The sequence below is a fragment of the Grammomys surdaster genome, unplaced genomic scaffold (assembly GCF_004785775.1).
Source record: "Grammomys surdaster isolate TR1022 unplaced genomic scaffold, NIH_TR_1.0 252, whole genome shotgun sequence".
Taxonomy (NCBI): Eukaryota; Metazoa; Chordata; class Mammalia; order Rodentia; family Muridae; genus Grammomys; species Grammomys surdaster.
This window is the reverse complement of record NW_021604693.1, coordinates 443,476-451,577: the sequence shown is the minus strand read 5'-3', so window position 1 is coordinate 451,577 and position 8,102 is coordinate 443,476. Positions and strand designations below refer to the sequence as shown.

The 8,102-nt window shown below is 39.5% G+C and overlaps 1 pseudogene; it reads left to right on the top strand.

Annotated features, from left to right (window-relative positions):
- The first annotated feature begins 4,778 nt into the window (after nt 1–4,778).
- LOC114627353 overlaps nt 4,779–8,102 on the top strand; it is an 82,044-nt pseudogene continuing 78,720 nt past the window's right edge.

Sequence of the window (8,102 nt, the reverse complement as noted above, 5' to 3'; positions counted from 1 at the left end):
CTGCCATCAAGAAGGCAGTTGAAGTTCATTACCATCAGCTGAAAATTGCAGAGGATCCAGAAGTGACTCCGCAGGAGACTGACACAGCTGTCAGCTCCCCTGCCTCCCCCTATGGTCGACCCCTAGACTTCCACGCCCTCCAGAAGGGTACCTGGTATGCCTGGCTTTGCCCTCATTTCTCTTGCTAGAGAGCTTGGCCTCTTGATCACCACAACAAAAATTGGCTTTTTCCTAAACCAAGGCCACCCTTGATATGGCCGCTAACATTGGGGAGCCTTCCTTTATGACAATATTACACCCCAAACTGACAAATGGTTGGTAACTTGAACATTTACAAGAGACTAGGATGGCTGTGAGTTAGCCCAATGACGGGATTATTGTAGGTCCACTTCCCAGGGGCCCACCCAATGCAGCCGAAAAGGAGTGCGTGGTGCTGGGAGTGGGTGCAGCCTACATGGCCTAAGACAGGGCTCTCACCCTCCTTTCACCCACATCAGAGTCCCTTGACATTGCCCATCGTCGACAGCCTAAAGCCTTCGACCATCGATGTGACTCATCTCACATCAGTGTTTTGGGGTTGTGAACTTGTCTAAGACCCCCCATAATTAGACATCCAAATTCAAAACTCACATAGTTGGGATTGAACATAAGACGCCTTCTCTAACTAAACAGAGAAGGGGGAGATGCCAGAAGCCAGGACCCTCGCCCTTACCCTTACCCCCTACCTTTCCCCACCTGCACAATGTCCTCTGAAGCTTGGCAACTGCAAGATCCTGCTTAGCAACTGCATATAGACTCAAAGCAGAGTACCATGTCTTCTTAAGAATAGCAGGGAGACCATAACTCAAGCAGTGTACCATATCTTCTGAAGAACTGCAGGTAGATCATAATTCAAGGCAGTGTACCATATAGACCATGACATGTTTCAAGGCACAGGCCAAGAAGATTTTGTACTTTTCCACCACCTGGACCCTCTTACCCCCTCCCCTTGTAAAACATGCTATAAAAAAGCATTTCATGTTCAAAAAAAAAACAGTGCTAAGAGGAAAATTCATAGCATTAAATATCTTCATAGAAAAATTGGAGATATCTCATATTATCAAGTTAACAGAACACCTGAAATCTCCAGAACAAAAAGAAGCATAGACACCTAAGAGGAGTAGATGAAAGGAAACAATCAAACTCAGGTCTGAAGTTGACAAACTAAAACCAATAAAAAAAAGTTTTAAAAAGAAAGGATAGTTCTTTGAGAAAATCAATAAACTGTAAAAACTGTTAGCCAAACTAACTAAAAGGTAGAAAGAGAATATCCAAGTGTTGCTGGTCTAGCTGAATGTCTGCATGTAGAAGAATGCAAAAAGATCCATGTATATCACACAGAACTCAAGTCCAAGTGTACAAAAGACCTCAACATAAAACTGGAAGCACTAACGCTAATACAAGAGAAAGTGGGGAAAATCCTTGAATACACAGGTTACAAGAGACAACTTCCTGAAAAGAACATCAACATCTCAGGGACTAAGATCAACAGTTAATAAATGGAACCTCATGAAACTGTAAATCTCACTGTAAAGGCAAAGAACATTGTAAAATGGGTAAAAAATGCAGCCTACAGAACTGGAAAAGATCTTCACAAACCCTGTATCTGACAGAAGACTGGTATCCAAAATACATAAAGAATTTTAAATATTATACATCAACAAACTAAATAACACAGTTAAAAATGAAGTACAGATCTAAATAGAGAATTTTCAATAGAGGCATCTCTACTGGCTGGTAAACACTTAAAGATATGGTCAACATCCTTAGTCATCAGAGAAATGCAAGTAAAAATGACTCTGAATGGGTGGCAGATGTAAAAAAATTCATGTTGGCAAGGATGTGAAGCAAGAGAAAAACTCCTCCATTGATGGTAGGAGTGCAAATGTGTACAAGCACTTGTTATGTCAATATGGTGGTGTCTCAGAAATTTGAGAATAAATCTACCTCAAGAACCAGCTATACTGCTCTTATGCATATACCCAAAAGATATTCCATCACACCACAAGAACAAATGTTCATCTATGTTCATAGGAGCTTTATTTATAACAACCAAAAATTGGAAAAAAACTAGATGTCCCTCAACCACAGAATGAATGAAGAAAATATGGTACATTTACACAATGGAATATTATTCAGCTATTAAAAGAAATGACATCATGAAATCTGCAGGTAAGTGGATGGAACAAGAAAACATAATCTTGAGTGACATGATCCAGGCATAGAAAGACAAACATTGTATGTACTCATTTATAAGTGCAAATTAGCCATAAATTAAATAATAGACATGCTACAATTCACAGGCCCAATGGAGCCAGATAATTACAGGGCCCGAGTGAAAATGTTTGAATCTCACTGAGAGGAGGAAGTAAAACAAATACTGAGAGTTGATGGAGGGAAACAACTAGGTGGAAGAAGGTGGGGATAGGAACAGAAGGGACCAAGTGTGAGGTAGAAGGAGGGAGAGAAAACTTGGAAAAAAGAACTGGAACTGGTGAGCAGGCATCTCTTGAGACAAGCTAGAAATCCAGGATAATGGAAACTTCCAGGAATCTATGAGGGTGACCGTAGCTAAGACTCCTATCAATCAGTGATATGGAACCTGAAAAGTTCCACCTGTAACCAGGCAAGAATACCAATGGAAGGATGGGGATACCAACCCAGCCACAGTACCTTCAAATCACAATTTGTGCCAGCTGCAAGATATGCAGGAATAAAGATGGAGCAGACATTGAGTGAATGCCAACCAATGACTAGCCCAGTCTCAGAGAGAGCCCACCCATGACACTGCTCATGATATTCTGCTATACTTGTGCTATACAGGTGTCTGCCATAAATGTCATCTGGGAAGCTTCACCCAGAAACTGATGGAAACAGATGCAGAGTCCCACAGCCAACCATTAAGCAGATGTTGGAGAATTCTGTGGAAGAGGGAGAGAAATGACTGTAGGAATCAGTGAAGTCAAGGACACAACAACAAAATCTACAGAATCAACTATCCTGGGCTTATAGGTGCTCACAGAGACTAAACCACCAACCTGAGAGCATGAATGGTACACACATAAGCCCTCTACATATATATATATATAGCAGATGTGCAGCTGGTATTCATATAGGACCCCTCAAAGAAGGAGCAGGGGCTGCCTCTGACTCTGTTACCTGCCTTTGGATGGATCCCTTTCCCCTAACTGGGATACTATGTCTAGCCTCAATAAGAAAAGATATATCTATTCCTACTAAAATTTGACATCCATGAAGGGTTACCCTTCTCAGAGAAAGAAGGCAGGGGAGATGGAGGAGGGGAGGGGAGAGGGAGGATGAGATGAGAGGAGAGAAGGGAAGCTGTGATCCACATGTAAACTATATAAATAAGTTATTTAATGAAAAATGTAGAATTATATATATGATACAAAGCCCCAAATATTCTGTTAAATAATGAATATTACATATGCATACTTCATATGCAATGTTTCTGTAGCCAGTTACTTATTGTTGAAACTCTAACACTATTTCAAATGTTTCCATTTCTTTACTATGTCTTTCAGATTCTTGCCCTCTAACATACTCCTCCAGAAATAGATCTTGATATTGATGTTTCTTATCTGGGCTTGTCACTGTGAGTTTAATATGTTCTCCTGGAATAAAGAAGAAGAGAGCTAGAGTCAGGAACCAGTAAAAATGTCTGGAAAATGCAAAAACAACTTGTCAAATTGTACATATTAGACATGCTTTCATGACAACCATTCCTGAATGAAGTGAAAAACAGCACAGTAAATTTATATCTAGGGTTTTTATAAAGAATATGGCTGGACACATCCTTCAGAAGATAAGATTGTATTCTGTACTTGCAGAGGGCCCAAGTTCAGATGCATATACACTAGAAGGATCACAACTGCCATTGATTCCTGCACCAGGGAATCTAATCGACACTCTTCTGGCATTACCAAACACCAGAGTTAACACACAAATACTCAACAAACACATTCACATAATTTAAAAATGAAATGTTTTAAAGAATTTGAATGTTAGGTCATAAAACACAATTGAATTAAAGTTAAAATTCACTTGCTTTGATTCCTTGACTTTTACACAGAAGTGGAATTTTATTACTCTAAATAACTAATTGATCAACTAGAAAATGGCATTTTTGTACCTTGAAACTGGATTAAGCACAGCGTAATCACTTTGATTGACACATTAGGATTGCCTTTATAACATGAAAAATGTTCATTGAACATATTACACATAACACCCCAGGAACCATTGACATCGACATTTTAAAAAGCAACAAAACATGAAAAGTTTTAGTATGATAGTCAGATTTGAACATTTAGAATAAGAGGGTTTGGTCCAAGATGTAACTCAGTTGTAGTTATGGTAAATGCTGTGTCTGAAGAACTAAAGTCTGAAAAATTTCAGGAAGTTATGTTCCTCCTAGACCACAATAAATCAGTGAATCCTTCTTGAAGCTAGAGACATGGACACACACCATTAATCCAAGTGCTTGGGACGCAAAGTCACGTGGATCTTTGAGTTCAAGGCAAGTATTGTCTACAAAGTACCAGGACAGTCATGACTTCACAGAAAACCTGTTTGATAAAAGAACTACCTTGGGGGTTGAGACTGAATGTGGTCTGTTGGTAATCTTTGCTTCCTGTGGTCAAGTAGCTCCTTTAAGCCTCTCAAGACATCCTGTAAACGTATTTCTGGTTCTGCTTCTTGTCAGTCAAAGCAGAATCATGCTGATCCAGTTCCTAAGCCTAATGTGTTCTGGTGAGTTCTGTTCAGAATGAAAAGTGTAAAATAAAAGGGTAGAATTATCATCTTGGGAGGTTGGAATTGTCCAAAGCAGAAATACTGAGTTCCATGGAAGATATTGGTACATAAGTTCATATAAACGATGTGAGCTCTGATTCTAACATTTAAAGGCCAAACAGAAACTTGAGGTGTCAGTGGGTCAAGCTATTGGAAAAAAATAGATCTTCCATCATGAGGTTTTTTTTTTTCCAGGTTTCTTCCTAGTCCAGAGGATGTCAGCACACATGGGTGAGTCCATCCTTAAAACTTTGAGTTACTATCCATTCCAATAGACGAGTTTTATTCCAACAGGAGAGTAGGCAGTGTGGGGTTGTTTTTGGGGGGGGGGCTGGGGAAAGGGCTGGTGTGTGTGATTGGTGGTGAGTCTTTTGAACTGCAAAGTTAAGACCCTGGAAACCTGCCTCTCAGTTCTGTCCTAGATATTCCCAGGCACTGTGTCTGGCAGAGTTGGACATTACCTTTGATTGGATAAACAAAACTTTATGGTTTGGGGTGACAGGGTTTCTCTGTGTAGCCCTGGATATCCTACAACTCATTTAGTAGACCAGGCTGGCCACAAACTCAGATATTCTCCTGCCTCTGCCTCCCAAGTGCTCTAATTAAAAGCATGTGCCACAGTACCAAGTAGACATTAAACTGTTTTAAAATTTTTTTTAATTCTTACTTTTTCTGTACCCCCAAACTCACACTTACTTCAGGTTTTGATAATATAATTTATTGATTACATATGTGTTGCTTGACAAATCATTGAGGATATTAATTTTGTCTTTAGATAGTCATTCTACAAATAAGATTTGTGTAACACTAGCACACTATTGTAACAGCTTTCCTGTCTTGTTTGAATGAATCATTTCACTTTTTCTACATGAAGATGTTTTCTTGTAACCCATTACCAGCCCTTTATTTCAGCTTGAAGAACTCCATGGTATTTTCTGTAGCTTTTGGTGAGGAGCTCTGTCTGCTAGAGATTTTCTGACAAAAATTTGTATACTTCATTTCTGAAAAACAATTTGCTAACATTTATAGGCAGATTTTATTTCCACTTTCCTTACTGAAAACATCATCCTGGTCTCTTGTGACATGTAGGCTCAGAAACTAGCCATTACTGTATTAGAAATATACCTAATTTTCTTTTGTAATTCTGATGCCAGGATTTCTTTTAATACTTAGCTCTATGATCTTGTTTATTTGGGTTGAATTTTTTTGTGTCATTGACCCCCTTGGATCTTACCATTTTCATATTGCCCTTTGTTTCAAGAGTCTTCTCTATTTTTTCTCTAAATGAGTTTTCTGCTTATTTTTAATAGGTGTTTTCTTCTTTCTGTTAATATTCTACAAATTCTTTGAGAATTTGTTACAATACATTTTAACTACATCATTCCCCAGCCTAAACTCATTCAAGACGTCTCCTCCCCTATCCTCCCAAGTGAACTTCTCTTTTCCTTTTGCTCTAATGATTGGTATTTGTATAATATCAAAATATATAGTCATTTTTCATCATTGTATTTAATATATTTTCCATACTTGTGTGTGAGATTATATAATGCCTGATCTAAGCTCACTGGTTTTTTTTTTTATTTTAACAAGTACACTACTGAAACATTCTATTAATGTTTTTAAGTTAATTTATTTATTTACATTCCACTCATTGCCCCTGCCAGTCCCCTCTCCCACAGTTTCTCATCCTATTCTCCTCCTCCTATCCTCTGAAAGGGTGCTCCCCTTCCCTGCCAAGGCCTCCCCCTTCCCTGGGGAGTAAAGTCTCTCAAGACTAAACTCATTCTTGTACACAGATGCTAGACCAGGCAGACCTCTGCTGTATGTGTCAGGGGCCTCCGACTGCCTGGTATGCTCCTGGTTGGTGTCTCAGTCACTGGGAGATTCATGGGGTCTGGGTTAGTTGAGACTGCTGGTCTTCCTATGGGGTAGCCCTCCCTTTCAACTTCTTCAATCCTTCCCCTAATTCAACCATAGGGTTCCCTGACTTCAGTCCAATGGCTAGGTGTAAATATTTGCCTCTGTCTCAGTCAGCTGCAGGCAGGACCTCTCAGAGTTCAACAATGCCAGGTTCGCATCTATTAGCACATGATAGCACCAGTAATAGTGTCAGGCCTTGTTCCTCCATAAGATAGATCCCAACTTGGGCCAGCAATTGTACCACCTTTCCTTCAGTCTCTTCTCCATATTTGTCCCTGCATTTCTTTTATACAGGAACAATTCTGGGTCATAAATTTTTACTATGGGTTGCTAACCCTGTCCCTTCACTTGAGGCACTGTTTATCTACTGGAGGTGGATGTTTGAGTTCCCTCTCCCTAATGTTGAAAATTTTGGCTAATGTCACCCCCAGTGAGTCCTGAGAGTCTCTCATCTCCCTGGTCTTTTGTACTTTCTAGAGAGTCACCACAACCCCTTCCCCCAAGCTGCTTATTTCCATTCATTCTCTTGGCCCCCTGTGCTTCTCATTCATTCTTCCTGTCCTCCCATGTATGATCCTGTTTCCCTTTTCCTTTCTCCCTCCTATCCAGGTCCCTCTCTCCCTCTACCTCTTGTGATTATTTTCTTCCCACTGCTAAGTGGGATTGAAGACTTGTAACTTGAACATTTCTGCTTGTTACACTTCTTATAGTCTGTAGGTTAAATCCTAGATAATCTGTATACTTAGGTTAATATCCACTTATCTGTGAGTACATACCATGTATGTCTTTTTGTGTCTGAGTTACCTCACACAGGATGATATTTTGTAGTTCCATCTATTTGCCTGCAAAATTCATTATGTCCTTGTTTTTAAAAGCTGTAGAGTAAATTGCAGAGTAAATTGTGTAAATGAACCAAATTCTCTGTATCCATTCTTAGGTTGAGGGACATATGGGTTGTTTCCAGGTTCTAGCTATTACAAATAAGGATTCTATGAATATGGTGGAGCACATGTCCTTGTGGTATGGTTGGGCATTCTATGGGTATATGCTAGGTCTTCAGGTGTATGCTGGTTCTTTAGGTAGACTATTTACAATTTTCAGAGGAACCACCACATTTCCAGAGTGATTGCACCAGTTTGCAATCCCACAAACAATAGACTAGTAATCCTCTGTCTCCACATCCTGGCTAGCATGTGCTGTCACTTGAGTTTTTGATCTTAGTCATTTAGATTGGTGTGAGGTGGAATCTCAGGATAATTTTGATTTGCATTTCTCTGATGACTAAGGACTTTGAACATTTCATTAAGTGTTTCTTGAACATTTGAAAT